This window comes from Nasonia vitripennis (assembly GCF_009193385.2).
Source record: "Nasonia vitripennis strain AsymCx chromosome 5 unlocalized genomic scaffold, Nvit_psr_1.1 chr5_random0008, whole genome shotgun sequence".
Taxonomy (NCBI): Eukaryota; Metazoa; Arthropoda; class Insecta; order Hymenoptera; family Pteromalidae; genus Nasonia; species Nasonia vitripennis.
The window spans coordinates 121954-143436 of NW_022279659.1; the positions used below are offsets into that span (position 1 = coordinate 121954).

Consider the following 21483-nt stretch of genomic DNA (forward strand, 5'->3'; position numbering starts at 1 on the left):
GCTTTAACAGCAGCAGAAGTTCAACGTGGTAGCCGACCAGTTAAACGCATACGCACAAGTGAGCAAAATAATGTTTAATTACATTTAAAATATTCCATATATTTTGGTTCTACGGTTAAAAGCTACAAATTATTGATTATTTAAAAAAAATTACTGTTACATGTTTCATATGTTCTGAGTTTTACGGTTCAAAGCTTTTAATATTACTTTGCTTTAATTTTATACCTATTACAATTTTGAACTAGATTAAAGAAGAAAACAAAATCAGAAAACAAGCAGTCGTATGTAACTATTGATAATTTTTGTTCGCACTCAATTAAAAACTATCATACTTGGAGGGCTAAATTTTTGTGTGGTGATTTTTTTCAAGATGTTCAAATTTTGAACAGCTACCAAAGACAGACAAGATAAAATTGTTACGCTATCTTGTTTCTATGTAATAAAACAAGCATCTACACAAAAAATTTTACATCTTTGCATTAATACACTGTATATATGCCACCATATGTGACTGACTCGAACACTGAGTTGAGACGTACATCTTTCAGGATAATTATGTTTCTTACAGGTTATTAAAAACAGCAAATTAAATACACTCACACTATATGACACCATACTTACTGTACACATAAAAACTCTACACAATTGCATTTTCCTACATGAAAAAACTCTACGCAGATATATTTTCTACACGAATATTTCCTACACTTATTTTTTATTATTTTACTACACTGCAAAACTCTACACAAACGTATAACCTATTGTTGTAACAATGATATAACAATAGGTTATGATATTGTGTAGAGTTTTGCAGTGTAGTAAAATAATAAAAAATAAGTGTAGGAAATATTTGTGTAGAAAATATCTGCGTAGAGTTTTTCCGTGTAGGAAAATGCAATTGTGTAGAGTTTTATGTGTACAATAAGTATGGTGTCCACTATATCAGTTTTCAACTTATTCTAACCTCTTTCCCATCATGCTTCCACAGTTAACCTTTTAAGTAGTTATTTAAATATTATTACTTAAGAAACGATTCTAATTTTTTTTTTGTAATTACTCTTTTTACCTTTACATATCTTTGCCATGTTTTGAACCAGAATCGTTTAGTTTTTATTAGTTCGCTTACTTTCTACCAGAGACGATTTTTTTTATTTATCTACATAATTTTTTTCTTTTATTTTACAGCTAAAATTTGGATTGAAGAATAACGGTACTCTCTATGTCCTACAAAATACAAAATTGTAAGGTATATATACATATTTATATACATGTTTGCAATTACTTTTATTGACTTTTTTCATATTCTAATGTTATACCATATTTCTTTTTCAGGTTTTCTGTCTTTGAATAAAGCTAATGACTATAATATTAATGAAGTGTGATATTTAACATCCTAAGTAATTATAACTGATTATTGCAGTTTAGTGAAATTTGTTATTATGACTGATCATAGTATTACTGAACTTTGATAAAATTACTGTAATAATTGTCACAATGTAACAATAAAATAAATAATTTCAATTTTTCTCTCTCTTTTTTTTTACTGTATATATAGACTGCCTTCCGTCTATTTTTATTTACAAAACAATATCCTTACAGTTATAATTATTCTTTTAAAAATAATATCTATCCATATTTCCAACATTTATTTTTACTAAAATCCTGCCTTATCTAGCCAAAGCCATAGCCAAAGCCATTAGCCAAAGCCATTAGCCAAAGCCATTGCCAAAGCCATTAGCCAAAGCCATTAGCCATATGCATCAGCAAAAGCCATTAGCCAAAACCATCAGCTAAATTAAGCCATTATAGCCAAAACCATCAGCCAAAGCCAACAGCCATATAAATACCCCATGGTCATATCAGTTGAATATTGCTATATTCAGCGAAAGCTGTCAGTCATAAATATAGTTACAAATAGTACAGCCACACTATCGTGCAAACAATTGTAGATTAGAACCGATTAAAACGATTATAAACTATTAAAACGGAGCACTGTTGAGGATTACAATCGTTTATTAATCCAATCAATAAGAAATTGTGATTCGTTTTAATCGTTTATAATCATTTTAATCTGTTTAAATCTGCAACTGTTATCAGGGTAGCCAAGTCTCTACGTATCTAACCGAAGCCACCAATCGGAGACATCAACCATAGATAACCACAGCCACAAGCCTGTATTACCTGCAAACAGCCGAAGTCATAACCATTAACTGTATAACTATAAAACAGCTTTTATTAGCCATAATCAGATAGCTAATGTATTTAAATTAAAATAAATTTTACATTATTTCAAACAACCAAAGATTAATTAAACCAAATTTATATTAAATATATTTTTTATATGATACTTGTACGTCTGCTCTAAGCGACAAGGCATTAATTAGTCCGCTAAGTGTTTATGTAGACTATTTTGTTAGAATATTATAAAATGGATAATAATATTACACAAAATTTCTCAGAATGTGCACGAAAACGTGTTACATCAGGTGATTTGCTGGAAGATTCTGACATTGATTTTTTTCTATTATTACTAACAAAATGTTCAAAATATAAGCCCTTTTCAACTTTACTTTTATACCTAGGTCTTATTTCAGAAATTCCGAGAAATCAAAAGCATATACAAATTATATATTTATCCTCAGTATGCAATAATCCAAACGATACTGGACATTGGGTAACTTCTTATTATGACACTGATTATATTTATGTTTTTGATTCTATAAATAATAAAGTAATGCACAAAGATTTAGAAAAATCATTAAAATTGCTACATCCTTATTATTTTCTGGAAGGTAAGAGAGTTATTTTCCCAAAGGTTCAACAACAAACGAATCAAAAAGATTGTGGAATTTTCGCCATAGCTTTCGCAATAACTTTATTATGCAAAATGAAACCAGATCTTCTTACGTATAATACTCATATCATGCGTCCACATTTACTGAAATTACTTGTTAGTAAGTACATCGCACATTTCCCTTGTATTATTACACCTATCCCTATAAATGTTCAGCCTAGAAAATTATATGATACAAATATTATCATTAATAATGCTTGTCTCAATGATGAACACATAGATTATTTTCATACAATGTTACAACAACTTTCTGCGTACCAACCCTACTCAACGTTGTATTTACAGAATATTTCAAAAATTTCGCATATAAATGAAAATAATAAACACATACAAATATTATTTCAACGTGGCTCCACAATAGGTCATTTTGTATGTACATATTACGATACTAGTACTTTATTTGTGTATGATTCAATGAATAATAAAGAACTTCATAGTGATATTAGTATAGTTTTAAAGACGTTACATCCTTATTGTTTTAATGAACAAAAGAAACCGATTATATTTCAAACAGTTCAGTCCCAAAAAAATGCTACAGATTGTGGTGTTTATTCTATAGCCTATGCTGTGACCCTTTTATTTGGTTATAGACCCGAGACAATGGTATATAATAACAGTGAAATGCGTAAACATTTGTTAAAAATATTTGAAACTAGAACAATTGAACATTTTCCATGTCTTAGTACTTTTTCCAACTATTGTTCACAATTTAACTTTAGTTCCATAACTGAAACAAGAGCTACAATTTCCGGTTTAGGTAACAATGTTATGCATAATAGAAAACGTACAAACGATCAAATAACGGACGAAACTTCATTACAAAACCATAGGGAAACAAATCTACATAGTCTCGCAATCAAGAAAAAAAAAACATACTATCAAAAAAATAAAGATAAAATTTTACAAGCTCGAAGAGACAAACGTCGAATGAAAAAATGTAAAACTGGAACTGCACATAGCAATCAAAGTGTAATTGATGAAACTCAGAAATGTTTAGTTGATCAGTTATCGCCTCCAAAAAATATTAATATTGTCAAAAAATATAAATCGTGTAAAGTCACTGAAAATGAAAAATCTATTTCTTCTCTTAGTAATAATGAATCGAGTTCACAACTCCATATAAACGCGCACGATTACAATACAAAAAGCATTGATGATAATAACAAATCTGATTGTAATCCAAACTCTCAAAGTTACAATAAATCATGTAGTGAAAAGACAAACAATTATTTAGATTCTAATAGTAAGACAAGTTTAAAAAATAAAAAATATTATGAATCGCACAAGAAAAAGATACTAAGTAAAAGAAAAATACATTATTCAAATAACAAAACTGACATTTTGAATAAGCGCAGGAACAAATACAAGGATAATCGTGAAAAACTAGTAGAAAGACAAAATAAATACTACGATAAAATTAAAAACAAAATTGCAATGGCGAACAAAATTAAAAAGAAATACAATGTGATTAATGTTGTTAAGGATAGTACAATAAAATTAATAAAAAACAGTGAAAATTTTATTACCAATATTATGATTAAATTGGATTGTTCATTTTCTTCTTCACAACGCAGATTAGAGGCTGAAAATTTAGTATCTACTTCCATTTATCTTCGAGATGAATATATCAACAAAGTAAGAAAAGTGTTGAAAAATCTACAAAATAAAATTGAATTGTCATTGACTCGATTAGGTAATATATCTATTACGGATAATATAGACTGTGCATTAACTGCTTTATGCGGTATTCCTAAACATACTTCCTCCTCAGAACCATATTTTTCTGATGCAGCGTATGATTTTCGGCTTGGATTATTTAACGATTTTAATATTAATAATAAAGTTATTTTAAATGAAAAAGGACAAACCACCAATATTTTACCACTTATTATTGAAGAAAAAAATAAAAAAGGTAAAGTTTGGGAATGCAATGGTTACTGTAAAACTATCGATATTGATATATTAACAGAGCTACAAGCATTTTTTTTAGATATTCTTAAAGTGACTTTCAGAAATGCTTACAAGTTTTTTTTATCTATAGATATATGTTCAGCTCAATCACGCAATATTGATAAGCTTGGTCATCCAAACATTTGTTATAACCAACCCCTATTATGTACTTCAAAATTTTTAAAGTTGCAAGTTTTATCATCTCATTATCCTCATTTGCGAACGATTCAAAGATCTCTTTATGAATTGAAACATTTGTATACTTTTATTTTGGACATAGAAAATGCTTTAAATGATGCAGATGTAGTGTTATTAAGAGATATTATACAAAAATCCAAGAAACTTGGTGTACCTATGAAAAGCAATAAAAACCTGAATCAAGTAAATTTAAATGAATCAGAATTAAAAGAGCAGTTTTGTATTGGCATCAAGGAATATACAAAAATAGTAACGGATCCACCTACGATTCCTTGTATTTCATGCGAAAGACTATTTTGTGCTAGAGACATTCAACATTATGATCAGAATAATGCAACTAATGTTGCTTTTGAATTACTCGGCATAGAACGTGAAAATCTTTTTCAAAAACTTAAGAAATTGCATAACATTACCGATAATTCTATATGCAGACCTTGTTTAACAAATTTAAGAAAAAATATCATGCCATCCAACTGTATTTTAAATAACCTTTTTGTGGGAGAAGTTCCAGAAGAAATTAGAAGTCTCAATATGATAGAGAAAATTTTAATACAAAGGGCAAAAGCTTTTCAAACAATTACGAAACTAAATACCGTTATGAATAAAAATATTCCTCATTATGTAAAAATTGATAAAGTAATTGGTAGAACATTTCATTTACCTTTACCACTAGAAGAGACTTTAAAAAAGATATGTCCTGATACTGATCCCATTAATGCAGATCACGAATTATATATCTTGATTCGAACACACCCAACAAAAGCTAATAAAATTTGGGAAGATTACATTGATATAAACAAAGTATGGAAGGCGTTACAGTGGCTAAAGAAAAATAATTCTATTTATGAAAAAATTGAACTTCCATCTAATCCCCAAATGTTATTGGATACACTACACGAGCAATTAGAATATGAAGAAAATCATGAAAACGCAGAAGAAGAATGTACACCTAAAACAAATACAGTACCAAACGAACCCCCAGTACGTCCGTTATTAACCCAAAAATCTGAGACGGACCCTTTTTATGACCATTACACCATTTATCCTTTGCATGACAAAAAAAAGAATGAATCAGATACTGCACTTTACCAGATGTTGCAAGTTTCCGCTGCTGCTTTAGATAACAGAGGAAAAGATTTAGATCTCAAATGCTTTCCTGATTTATATCCTTACGGAAAATATGGGCAACATGCTGAAAGAAAGCCTAATTTAAGAGATTTCGATTATATTAAGAGTAGATTAGCATCGAAACATTCACAATTTAGATTGAATATTCAATATCTGTTTTTTTCACTTTACAATAATACACTGAGACAAATAAATGCTGGAATATTTCAAATGCTTAATATCATCAATCCAAGGTATAAGTACACGGTCAAAGAATTTCTGCAAATGTTAAATGAAAATAAACTAGATGGTAATTTAGATACCATTTTCTCTCGTTTGCCAGGTACTGAATCGTATTGGAAAAAAGTTCGTAATGAATTGAGGTGTATGGCACGCGAGTACGGACCTGCTACTTTCTTTATCACTTTCAGCCCAGGAGAGTGGATGTGGTCTGCACTAGCGGAATATATAAAACAAGTAAATGGGTGGAATGATAGTCGTTCTATTTCGCAATTAATAGCTGCAGACCCGGTATCAACTGCTAGATATTTCCAAAATAAATTCAAAGCTGTGTTAGCTTATATACTATCTAAGTCAAATCCGATTGGAAAAGTTACACATTATTACTGGGTCCGTGAATACCAAGGTAGAGGATTACCCCATTATCATTGTTTGTTTTGGATCCAGGATGCTCCGATTTATGGTACAAGTTCGAATGAAGAAGTGCAAGAGTTTATCTTACAACATATAACATGTCACATTCTAGATAAACAGATTTCGCCAGAACTTCATCGTCGCGTCTTAGCCTATCAACAGCACAAACACAACGATTATTGTATGCGCAAGAAACAGACAAAAACTGGATTTTCAACTGCTTGTCGTTTCGGATTTCCTCGCCCCGTAACTGATAGAATAATTTTAAGAGACGTATCTGTTGCTATTTCGAATCGAAATAAATTAAAAAATAAATCTCGATTTTATGATTTACCTAGAACAACAGATGAACAGAATATTAATGATTATATGCCTGCTCTATTGCTCATTTGGGAAGGAAATAACGATGCTCAATATATTGGAGAATCTTCTTATTTGTTGACCAAATACGTAAGCAAATATGGTACAAAAGGTGAAAAGAGCAATTTAGATTTCGCAGATATACAATCAAATAAACCGTTGTTTAACCGTCTTTGGGCTTTTGCTGTACGTGCCTTACAACATAGAGAATGTGGAGCGATTGAAGCCGCTGATGTTTTGTTAGGACATCCTTTGCATAGTACTGATCCCGAAACAATTGTTAAATGGTTGAATGTTAATATTATAAGGGGTAGAAAACTAAAGCCATTTAATGAAATCAAAAATCTTCCAGAAGATTCAACAGATTTATTTTATGATTCTTTCATAGATAATCATTATCCCAACAGACCAAAGGAATTAGATTCATTATGTTTGTATGATTTTGCTAAGTGGTTTGAGATTTCAAAGAAAAACCCAATTTACAAAGCTGAGTATTATGAAATGTCAAACGGCTTGTATTGTAAAAAACGCAAGAAACCTTATTTAATAAATCACTATCAGTTTAATCCAAATAATCAGTTAGAAGCTTACTACCATGCGTTGTTATTATTATTTAAACCTTGGAGGGATTTAGATGAATTAAAAGGTTCTGACGGAACATATTGTGAATCTTTTAAAAAACAACAGCATGAGCTAGCACAAGCGATGAAGTACCATGATAAATGTACAATTATACAAGAAGCTATGGATAATATGAATAAATTAATTCAGAATCAATTAGAACAAAGTGTAGCAGATACGCCCAAAAATTCAGCTCATATACCTGATGGCTGTGTACCGATTGAAGTAGAAAATGCTATGAATGATTTTCAAGCTGTTGTAGAAAAAGCTATTATTAGTAAACAAGACCTACAAAACTCGATTGCGAAATTTAATACAGACCAGCTAAGAGTTTTCAACAAAATAACTTCAGTTATACAATCAAATAGTAAAATACTAAGAATGTTTGTAAGCGGTCCTGGAGGAACGGGTAAAAGTTTTGTCATTGAAAATTTAGTTTCATGGAATAAAATACACCGTTGTAAAGATACAGCCGTCACAGCTCCTACTGGAATTGCTGCATATAATATCCAAGGACTTACAATTCACAGATTATTGCAACTTCCAGTAGAACACGGCGGCACAGCAGAGTATAAAGAATTATCTGGACCAGCTTTAAAACAAATAAGACAGACATTGCAGAATGTTGACTTGATTATTATAGATGAAATATCGATGGTATCGAATATTACTTTCATGTATATTCATTTGCGTTTAACTGAGATATTCGATACATCTGATACTGAGGATGGATGGTTTGGGAAAATTAACGTTCTTGTTTTTGGTGATTTGCTGCAACTTCCTCCAGTTCGCGAAGATTTTGTATTTGTTGGAATGAAAAAAAAACAAATTGATAAGTATATCAAATCGATGATTACTTTTAATTTGTGGGAGCTATTCGAATATGATGAATTAACAATCAACATGAGACAAAAAAATGATCAAGCATACTCAGAAATTCTTTTGCGTATTAGATTAGGTTTTATGACTCATTCTGATATAAATGTACTGAAAACAAGAAAAATTGATTTTACAAGTAATGATTACTCGAAGAATATTCAAGAATTATGTAATTATTTAAAAAAATTACCAGTAGATACAGTGTGCTTATTACCTACCAAAAAAATGTGCAATGCCATTAATGAAGCAATGATGCTTACCATTGATTCAGAAGAAATTAATCTTGTTGCCAAAGATTCATACAAATGTGAAAAAAATCTACAAAAAAAAGTCTTGAAATTATTGAACGACGATGAAGACAATTTTTGTGGTATTGATCGCGTAATTACAATTAAAATCGGTTCTAAAGTTATGTTAAGAAGGAATATTGATGTTTCTATTGGGTTAGTAAACGGAACAATCGGCACTGTAGTTTCTCTTTCTAAAGATAGATCTACGGAGATTACAAGTATACGCATTGTATTACAGTCCGGAAAAGAACATGAAATACCTCGATTGGAATATAAATTTATTATCATGGATAAAATATCTATCACTCGAGAACAATTTCCAATTTGTAATAGTTATGGAATAACAATTCATAAAAGTCAAGGGTTAAGCTTGACAAATGCTGTCGTTGAAGCAGGAAACAATGTATTTAGTAATGGTCAAACGTACGTTGCAGCTTCTAGAGTAACTACTTTAGAAGGTTTGCATCTTATTAACTTTGATCCTTCGTGTTGCACTGCAGACATGACAGCTATTCTTGAGTATAATAGATTACGAAAAGAATATCGACCAGATCTAAATAGCTTTGATATTCCACAAGATCGCAAACAAATTCAAAGTTTAAAAGTGTATGATACGCGATGGTGTATAAAAAAAAATGAATTATTGACAGACGCTGAAAGTAATTTAAATCATATTTCCGATAGTACTTCGGATATTTCTGGTTTACCTAACAATGATGGAGTTTCTTGCTATGCCAATGCCTGTGCACAAAGCTTATTTCATTCAACAACTATTAGAAGAATATTATTACAACATAGCCATACAGACACTGTCAAATTAGTATTTCAACAATATATTAATAAAACTAATGTCGATATTCAAAAATTAAGAGAGTTCGCTGGTGAAGAATTTCAAACCGATACGCAGCAAGATGTGGCAGAATTTTTATTAAGTCTATGCAATAAGTCACTTATATTACAAAATATTCTGAATAACCAACTAATTGAAACAATCAGATGTCCTGGATGCGATGAAAGACAACATAGTAATACATCTAATAATTATATCGTTAATCTTTTCTTACCAGATTTTCGAGTTTGTACATTACAACAAATCATAGATTATAATATTGGCAATTGGCAAGATATTGAAAATTATTGTGATAACGGTTGTCAGTTAAAAAAGATTAAAAAAGCTGATTACGTAATCAGTAATACATTGGTGATTTTACAATTGATGTTATTTGATCGTACTGATGATAACGATATTGTAAAAATAACGAATTTAAAAATAAATGGAATACCATTAGCTAAGGTTGACATCAATGGTAAAAAGTATAGGGTTGCAAGTGGGATATTTCACCATGGTAATATTTCTCAGGGTCATTATACTAATATGTTACGACAACATAATCAGTGGTTTAACATCAGCGATAATGATGTTACTAAAAAACAATGGCCAAGAGGTGCTAAAAATGTTTACATTTTATTTTTAGAACAAATTTAATGTGTTTTAATACCTTTGTTCTAAAAGACATGAAATCTCAAAAAAAAAACTTTTGACCAAAGTACAAAAGTTAGGCGAGTTTGATGCATTGCGTATTATTATGGTTTTCATTTTTATAACAAACTTGAGATACTTTAATAAGGTCGCTTAAAAAGATATGAAATCTCTAAAAAAAAACTTTTAAGCAAAGTAAAAAGGTTAGGCGAGTTTGATATATTGCACATTATCATGCATGTTAATAAAATAACTTAACAAAATAAAATAATTTTGTATACTACTAAATTAGAGATCAAAAACCAACTGAGATCAATTAAAGAAGGCAATTTTTTTGTTTACAATAAAATGACATTTCCAAAAACAACTGAGATCAATAAAAAAAAGTCAAGTTTGTATTAATTATTTTATTTTATTCACAATACAACAAACAAAAAATCTTTGTGTTTTATTGAAGGCTAAGACAAATGATTGCTGATTTTAACTTAAGTAATATATTGATCAATTACAAACAACTCAAGATACTACGTAACTTGCCATGCCCGTTTCACTTTATTCATAGGTGAACAACGAAATTTTTTTTTAAACGCTACAACGTTATACCAAGTTTGTTCATGTTTTTAACTTTTTACAAATCTTTTAAAGTATGCAGAATTTCATGAATACTATTTTAAAAGTAATTGTCAGTGCATATTTTCTACTTTTAAATGAATACAATTTCCATGACTAAAATTTCTATATATTTTTTTTTTACAAAAGGAAAAAATGATTTATTGAATTCTTTTTTGTTCAATTACATTTAGTAATCTACATTACAAATTTATTATTATATATATAATAATAAAAATAACAATGAAGTTTGTGTACACAAGTTAAATATGCAGAAAGCTACACATTGCAATTAGACAACACCATGAATAAAGTGAAACGGGCATGGCAAGTTACGTAGTATCTTGAGTTGTTTGTAATTGATCAATATATTACTTAAGTTAAAATCAGCAATCATTTGTCTTAGCCTTCAATAAAACACAAAGATTTTTTGTTTGTTGTATTGTGAATAAAATAAAATAATTAATACAAACTTGACTTTTTTTTATTGATCTCAGTTGTTTTTGGAAATGTCATTTTATTGTAAACAAAAAAATTGCCTTCTTTAATTGATCTCAGTTGGTTTTTGATCTCTAATTTAGTAGTATACAAAATTATTTTATTTTGTTAAGTTATTTTATTAACATGCATGATAATGTGCAATATATCAAACTCGCCTAACCTTTTTACTTTGCTTAAAAGTTTTTTTTTAGAGATCAAAAATCTTCCAGAAGATTCAACAGATTTATTTTATGATTCTTTCATAGATAATCATTATCCCAACAGACCAAAGGAATTAGATTCATTATGTTTGTATGATTTTGCTAAGTGGTTTGAGATTTCAAAGAAAAACCCAATTTACAAAGCTGAGTATTATGAAATGTCAAACGGCTTGTATTGTAAAAAACGCAAGAAACCTTATTTAATAAATCACTATCAGTTTAATCCAAATAATCAGTTAGAAGCTTACTACCATGCGTTGTTATTATTATTTAAACCTTGGAGGGATTTAGATGAATTAAAAGGTTCTGACGGAACATATTGTGAATCTTTTAAAAAACAACAGCATGAGCTAGCACAAGCGATGAAGTACCATGATAAATGTACAATTATACAAGAAGCTATGGATAATATGAATAAATTAATTCAGAATCAATTAGAACAAAGTGTAGCAGATACGCCCAAAAATTCAGCTCATATACCTGATGGCTGTGTACCGATTGAAGTAGAAAATGCTATGAATGATTTTCAAGCTGTTGTAGAAAAAGCTATTATTAGTAAACAAGACCTACAAAACTCGATTGCGAAATTTAATACAGACCAGCTAAGAGTTTTCAACAAAATAACTTCAGTTATACAATCAAATAGTAAAATACTAAGAATGTTTGTAAGCGGTCCTGGAGGAACGGGTAAAAGTTTTGTCATTGAAAATTTAGTTTCATGGAATAAAATACACCGTTGTAAAGATACAGCCGTCACAGCTCCTACTGGAATTGCTGCATATAATATCCAAGGACTTACAATTCACAGATTATTGCAACTTCCAGTAGAACACGGCGGCACAGCAGAGTATAAAGAATTATCTGGACCAGCTTTAAAACAAATAAGACAGACATTGCAGAATGTTGACTTGATTATTATAGATGAAATATCGATGGTATCGAATATTACTTTCATGTATATTCATTTGCGTTTAACTGAGATATTCGATACATCTGATACTGAGGATGGATGGTTTGGGAAAATTAACGTTCTTGTTTTTGGTGATTTGCTGCAACTTCCTCCAGTTCGCGAAGATTTTGTATTTGTTGGAATGAAAAAAAAACAAATTGATAAGTATATCAAATCGATGATTACTTTTAATTTGTGGGAGCTATTCGAATATGATGAATTAACAATCAACATGAGACAAAAAAATGATCAAGCATACTCAGAAATTCTTTTGCGTATTAGATTAGGTTTTATGACTCATTCTGATATAAATGTACTGAAAACAAGAAAAATTGATTTTACAAGTAATGATTACTCGAAGAATATTCAAGAATTATGTAATTATTTAAAAAAATTACCAGTAGATACAGTGTGCTTATTACCTACCAAAAAAATGTGCAATGCCATTAATGAAGCAATGATGCTTACCATTGATTCAGAAGAAATTAATCTTGTTGCCAAAGATTCATACAAATGTGAAAAAAATCTACAAAAAAAAGTCTTGAAATTATTGAACGACGATGAAGACAATTTTTGTGGTATTGATCGCGTAATTACAATTAAAATCGGTTCTAAAGTTATGTTAAGAAGGAATATTGATGTTTCTATTGGGTTAGTAAACGGAACAATCGGCACTGTAGTTTCTCTTTCTAAAGATAGATCTACGGAGATTACAAGTATACGCATTGTATTACAGTCCGGAAAAGAACATGAAATACCTCGATTGGAATATAAATTTATTATCATGGATAAAATATCTATCACTCGAGAACAATTTCCAATTTGTAATAGTTATGGAATAACAATTCATAAAAGTCAAGGGTTAAGCTTGACAAATGCTGTCGTTGAAGCAGGAAACAATGTATTTAGTAATGGTCAAACGTACGTTGCAGCTTCTAGAGTAACTACTTTAGAAGGTTTGCATCTTATTAACTTTGATCCTTCGTGTTGCACTGCAGACATGACAGCTATTCTTGAGTATAATAGATTACGAAAAGAATATCGACCAGATCTAAATAGCTTTGATATTCCACAAGATCGCAAACAAATTCAAAGTTTAAAAGTGTATGATACGCGATGGTGTATAAAAAAAAATGAATTATTGACAGACGCTGAAAGTAATTTAAATCATATTTCCGATAGTACTTCGGATATTTCTGGTTTACCTAACAATGATGGAGTTTCTTGCTATGCCAATGCCTGTGCACAAAGCTTATTTCATTCAACAACTATTAGAAGAATATTATTACAACATAGCCATACAGACACTGTCAAATTAGTATTTCAACAATATATTAATAAAACTAATGTCGATATTCAAAAATTAAGAGAGTTCGCTGGTGAAGAATTTCAAACCGATACGCAGCAAGATGTGGCAGAATTTTTATTAAGTCTATGCAATAAGTCACTTATATTACAAAATATTCTGAATAACCAACTAATTGAAACAATCAGATGTCCTGGATGCGATGAAAGACAACATAGTAATACATCTAATAATTATATCGTTAATCTTTTCTTACCAGATTTTCGAGTTTGTACATTACAACAAATCATAGATTATAATATTGGCAATTGGCAAGATATTGAAAATTATTGTGATAACGGTTGTCAGTTAAAAAAGATTAAAAAAGCTGATTACGTAATCAGTAATACATTGGTGATTTTACAATTGATGTTATTTGATCGTACTGATGATAACGATATTGTAAAAATAACGAATTTAAAAATAAATGGAATACCATTAGCTAAGGTTGACATCAATGGTAAAAAGTATAGGGTTGCAAGTGGGATATTTCACCATGGTAATATTTCTCAGGGTCATTATACTAATATGTTACGACAACATAATCAGTGGTTTAACATCAGCGATAATGATGTTACTAAAAAACAATGGCCAAGAGGTGCTAAAAATGTTTACATTTTATTTTTAGAACAAATTTAATGTGTTTTAATACCTTTGTTCTAAAAGACATGAAATCTCAAAAAAAAAACTTTTGACCAAAGTACAAAAGTTAGGCGAGTTTGATGCATTGCGTATTATTATGGTTTTCATTTTTATAACAAACTTGAGATACTTTAATAAGGTCGCTTAAAAAGATATGAAATCTCTAAAAAAAAACTTTTAAGCAAAGTAAAAAGGTTAGGCGAGTTTGATATATTGCACATTATCATGCATGTTAATAAAATAACTTAACAAAATAAAATAATTTTGTATACTACTAAATTAGAGATCAAAAACCAACTGAGATCAATTAAAGAAGGCAATTTTTTTGTTTACAATAAAATGACATTTCCAAAAACAACTGAGATCAATAAAAAAAAGTCAAGTTTGTATTAATTATTTTATTTTATTCACAATACAACAAACAAAAAATCTTTGTGTTTTATTGAAGGCTAAGACAAATGATTGCTGATTTTAACTTAAGTAATATATTGATCAATTACAAACAACTCAAGATACTACGTAACTTGCCATGCCCGTTTCACTTTATTCATAGGTGAACAACGAAATTTTTTTTTAAACGCTACAACGTTATACCAAGTTTGTTCATGTTTTTAACTTTTTACAAATCTTTTAAAGTATGCAGAATTTCATGAATACTATTTTAAAAGTAATTGTCAGTGCATATTTTCTACTTTTAAATGAATACAATTTCCATGACTAAAATTTCTATATATTTTTTTTTTACAAAAGGAAAAAATGATTTATTGAATTCTTTTTTGTTCAATTACATTTAGTAATCTACATTACAAATTTATTATTATATATATAATAATAAAAATAACAATGAAGTTTGTGTACACAAGTTAAATATGCAGAAAGCTACACATTGCAATTAGACAACACCATGAATAAAGTGAAACGGGCATGGCAAGTTACGTAGTATCTTGAGTTGTTTGTAATTGATCAATATATTACTTAAGTTAAAATCAGCAATCATTTGTCTTAGCCTTCAATAAAACACAAAGATTTTTTGTTTGTTGTATTGTGAATAAAATAAAATAATTAATACAAACTTGACTTTTTTTTATTGATCTCAGTTGTTTTTGGAAATGTCATTTTATTGTAAACAAAAAAATTGCCTTCTTTAATTGATCTCAGTTGGTTTTTGATCTCTAATTTAGTAGTATACAAAATTATTTTATTTTGTTAAGTTATTTTATTAACATGCATGATAATGTGCAATATATCAAACTCGCCTAACCTTTTTACTTTGCTTAAAAGTTTTTTTTTAGAGATTTCATATCTTTTTAAGCGACCTTATTAAAGTATCTCAAGTTTGTTATAAAAATGAAAACCATAATAATACGCAATGCATCAAACTCGCCTAACTTTTGTACTTTGGTCAAAAGTTTTTTTTTTGAGATATTATTTTACGATGTTTTTACAATAATGGTAGTCCTCATAAAAGTGTTTAAAGCACAATGCTTTTTTGCACCAACCACATCGTACAATTGCAATGTTTGTGCACCCTTCTATTTCACAATGTGTTGCACAAGACTTTCCAAAACTGAAATCTATAGGATTATCAAATTTATCTGGTTTTTCATTGACGTAACCGCTTTTATACCAGGAATATTTAAACAAATCTATATATCTCGGTGAAGACAGTTGGTTGTGAACCAATGATTGAAGTTTAATTATATTATTTCTCACATGTAAATTCATATCATGATCCATTAACATTACATTATCAGAAAATGTTCGGACAAAGTTTTTCCAAATACGGAATCCATAGACATCAAGTGGTTGTATTTTGCCTGTGGTTCCAGTTGAAATTTTTTTTATGTTAATAATTTTATTTTGTGGCATTGTTTCTTCTATAACTTTGTCACAATGACCACTCCAAGAATCAAGTAATAGTATTGAGTGATGGCCTACATAGGGATAAAATATTTTTTCCAACCAGATTTTGAAGTGATCTGCAATTAAACGACTTACTAATTAACTGATCAACGATATTACAATGTAAAAATTGTTATTAGTTCCCTTACTTGTTGTTAATTTTCCAGATTTGGATGCTTCCACGTACATGTTTTCTGGTCTAAATATGTTTTGTTCTACAATAGGGCCAAACTTGCCACTTGGTTCCTTTAAAACAAGAAATAGCGGTGACAACAGTTGTCCAGTAGCTGATATTAGTGGCTGTATAGTATAACTATGCGTTGTTGCTGAAATTGACTGTACCAGACATTGCACTTGCTTTTCTCCTTCTACTGCTAATGTTCTTCCAGAATGCATTTCTAGCTGAAATCCGCTCTGATCTGTATTATACAAATTTTCGAGTCCAATCCTTGGTATACACGATTTAACGTCATCGATAAATGCTTCAGCTTTAGCCGTAAGTTCTGCACTACTTTCTAGTGTTTTTCTTGTTATGAACTTATTTATTTTCCTAGAAACTATTCGGTGTGCTTGCTTAAATTTGAGTAACCAATGTTTAGAAGCTTTGAATCTAATATCATCAAAACCAATTTGTTTTTTAGCTTGTAAGGCCCATCGAATTATATCTTCATCATGGATAATTGAACCACTGTCGAGAGCTGCTTGAAAATTATCCAGGGTATACTGACAAATTTGTGCTACTTTTTCTCTATACGTGCCACCTTTATTAATTGAATGAGCCCAACGACGTAGCTGACTAATAGATGATACTTTTTTGAATCTGTTTTGCACTGTTTTGAGACTTAAATTTTGCTTCGTTTTGCTACTTCTCCAAAATTCTACAGCTCTTTTTTTGTATTCAAAATCTAGTTCTTCATTATCTGCTGTACATTGATTTGTTGGTGCTATATCCGGATCAGGAAAATGATGTTGCACTTCATCTTCAATTATTTCCGCATTATGGTCTTTATACTCTTCTTGAAAATCCAAAGAGTCATCAGTAATCATTTCTGCATCGTTGAAATCATGTGTTGCATCTATTAAAATTTCTTTTATTTTTTCGGCCAACTCTGTTTCGTGATAATTCGTGACACTATCTGGTATGTTTAACGCTTGAAAGTATGCTAATAATAAGTTTAGAACGTTTAACGGATTAATTTTCATTTTTCAATCTAAAATGAAAACAAGCGGTAAAATTTATACAAGCTGTGTTTTTGCATGTAAGGCACGACTGCTACATTTCTACCAGAATAAAACGAGTGAATGTAAATTGAATCAAATCATTAATTTATGCATTGGAGAAGAATTCTCGTTCCACTTTGTGATGTTCGGAAAACTCTATTTTTGGTTTTATTCAACTTTTATTCACTTTGAAATTGAATAATGTAAATCTATATAAAATCACTAAAGAAAATTTTCTACAACTGTATGATACCACTGACAAACAAAAAGACGTACTATTCGTACTTTCCGGCATCGAACTAGAATACCCACAAAACTCACTCACTGCCTAAAAAATAACACAGGCAGCTGAGGTAAACACTCGATGAAAACAATCTAAAAAAAGAACATAGTGATTCGCACATATTGTCAACAACTTTTATGAGTGAAAGACATTTATCTGTGGAATTATCATTGAATGTACGATAACATTCATTAAACTAATGAATGCATATAAAATTCCCTTTCAATAACAACGTGTTCTTTAATTGCAAATGAAGTTCGAGTATTAATATTCTTTTATGTATTTTTACCAATAACAAAAATTATCATAGTAATATAATAATAATAATAATAAGAAGAAGAATAAGCATAATTGCAATAGCAATAATAACAGTAATACTGATAATAGCAATGATAATGAAAAATAATAATAATAATTAGAATAATATTTATTATTAAATTTAGATTTTTTGATAAATTCATTAAATCGTATCAAATAGTATTATTATGGAATTCCAGACTGTAAATATTTTACTATAGATACAATAATCATTATTTCGAGAATTCATCTAAAAAACGTTTGGCTTACGAAATAATTGTAACAATGAAAAACTCCCAAGTTTGACAACATTAAATTTTATTACAAAACGCAAAAGAGTTTGATAAACTAATTTTATTAACCTATGTTTTTTCATTTGCAAAAAAGTGTGGACTTTTTGAATTTATAAAATTATATAATTATGCAATTTATGAAATACTTTATAATTTATGAAATTACTTTTGAAATTATGCTAATTTATAAAAGCAGAAAAATAAATAATCTTTGATTGAAACATAAAACGAGACGTTATTTGTTACATACAAAATGATAGAATAAAATATCGGTAATATGTCTATACTCGTGTCTACGGTAAAGCATAGGCCTTCGGCTTGTCTGGAGGTTAGGGGTTTGGAGTCGTTTGGTTAAAATGTACAACCATTTAGCCTATTTGTTCTTTAGGGGTTTAGGGTTTAAGGCTCTTTAGTTCACATGTACAGGCTACAAAGATCACACATTTGTAAACAAGTTTTTTTGAAAGTTAAAATTTTTTTTCGACATTTTCGTCCACCACATTGGTTTCGCCATTTTGTATTTTTAAAATCTGATATCAGATTTGTAAAGAGCGATCTCGAAAACCGCTATATACAAACCTTCTACAAAATATTATGGATTGATGTATACTTATAGTTATTTTGTGTTAGGGGTGGTTTACCCCCCTAAGGGGAAGTATCTATGAAAAAACCTAAAAACTTAATTTGTTTATTATAGATGTTTACAAATTTTTTCCAAATTTTTTAGTCGTTTAAAACTGTTTTATTATATAAAATTTTTTTTCGATATTTCCGTCCGCTATATTGGATCCGCCATTTTGAATTTTCAAAATCTGATAACAGATTTGTAATCAGCGACCTCGAAAACCTCTATATACAAACTTTCTACGAAATATTATGTATTGAATTACATATTTACAGTTATTTTGTGTTAGGGGTGGTTTACCCCCTTAGGGATAATATTTATGAAAACACCGAAAGACGTCAACTAAATTTTGTTATTAAGGATGTTTAAACATTTTTATTATAAAATTATGCCAAAAAATATATGTTTTCAACCCCTAAAAAATAGGGGATGCTACCCTTACTCTTCAAATCACCATGAAATACTTGCTCTTTTTGTAAGAAATAACCTCCAATTTGTTTCATTGAAAAATATTAATTTTAAGCCGAGATATTTAAAAAAAACGCTTTTGGGGGTTAACTTTAGGGGAGGTTTTTACCCCTTAAAAGTGAAAATTAGCCGATAAAAAAAATACGTGTTTCTTATTTTTTTATGTTCTACAACATATATGAAAATCATCAAAATCGGTGAGTTCGGGTTGGGTACCTTTCCTTGTAAGACTCCAAGCGTTCGCCTAGTTTTCGGACGTAGTCACATTATCTTGTACTATTTCTAACCAGATGAGTCAAATAAATCATTACTCATAACTATTAAATCTTGCGTACAAATTATTACATTTAGAACTCCGCGCCCTCGAGACGAGCTACAGCGCCAGAACGAGAGCGAGCCAGCCAGTCGGTAACTACAAGCCAGCAACTTCAAAGTAAGTCGATTGTCCTTATCCTTTTTCATACGTTAGCGTCAGTGTAGCATGCAACGTTATTGTGTCAGTTCATAGTGTCGTATCTTAATCTATTCAATATATTCGAAAGCCACTCTGAGTCTCGTTACTCCGTGAGCTATCAATATCCCACCGTCAGTCGAGCTATCGGTCAAATCGCGCGCTTCTTTACATATTTCCTAGGCAGCATCGCGTGAGCGAACTGTGCTAAATAAAAGGTCTGTAACGCCCCGTACAAGCTCCGCAAAAAACTATACAGAATAAAAACTAAAATTTATTGAATACATTTTTAGATTTTACGCGAGTGTCGTGCTCCTCCATTTTCAACTAGGATAAGCCCGCGCTACAGCTGACAGCGCAACTTCAGCAGCGCCACGAGCCAGCGAGCGGCGGTAGCAGCAAAACCGAAAAAAGAGGGAGAGCGCGCAACACACCATGTATATATGTATATAGAAGCGGCGAGCGCAGCGGCGCAAGAGAAGGAGAAGCGGCGGCGGCGGCGTAGCGCGCGCATATTATAAATTATTTGTATAAATGGATTTTATACATAGGTGTGAATCTCTGTGTGAAAGTGTGAATGTGAAAGTCTTTTCGGCGGCACGATCCCCGCACACTCCGAGTATGAGCTCACTAGCCGAAGCACAACTTAAGCGCCAGCGCAACTAAAGTGCCTAGTCCCTGCTATTGAGCAACTTATGCCTTGAGCAGGTAAAAGACTTAAAATATTTTCAAATATTTCTACACTTATACAAATTTCCAGTTAGGCACGATATCGCATCATAAAGCGTATCAGTCCTAGACTTAGAAAATTCTAATTCTTGTCAAAATAAGTTAGAACAATTTCGTTACCTAATTTAAACTTGTAAAATTTCGAATACGATCAGATAACGCAAATTTAAGAGTATCTGCATAAAATCTCTTCTTGTAACAATACGATTCAAATCAGATTACGCAACTGAAACGCGTATCTGTTTATTTTTGTTTATAAAAATCAAAGCGGAAAATTTTATAGAAAAAAAGTTACATGATAGTTCAATCAAAAATTGATAAAAAGTCAGTAATATGCTTATAAAACTTTTTCTATGAAATTTAAACCAAATCCCCTCATTCATACCATAACTAATGTACTTTTAAACAATATCCTAGAGTTTGAGCTCATTTGGGCCATTCGTTCCTTTGGAATCTTACGGTCAGTGAATTATGGACTCCTTACTATACGTAGGTATTATAGAGGTATATAGAAGGTCTAAAACCATCAGAATAAAGGTAATTATGTCTAAGAAGAGTAAACAAAATTTAGTTTA

The 21483-nt window shown here is 30.1% G+C and overlaps 1 protein-coding gene and 1 long non-coding RNA gene across 2 annotated transcripts in view; one reads left to right on the forward strand and one right to left on the reverse strand.

The window, feature by feature from the left end:
- The window catches only part of white (protein), a gene marked incomplete at its 3' end in the record, with an annotated part of 414981 nt that overhangs the window by 98924 nt on the left and 294574 nt on the right, over positions 1-21483 (reverse strand).
- LOC116417944 lies at positions 757-1526 on the forward strand. Its single transcript, XR_004228139.2, has 2 exons — positions 757-1246; positions 1333-1526. It is a non-coding gene; the product is annotated as an uncharacterized LOC116417944 (long non-coding RNA).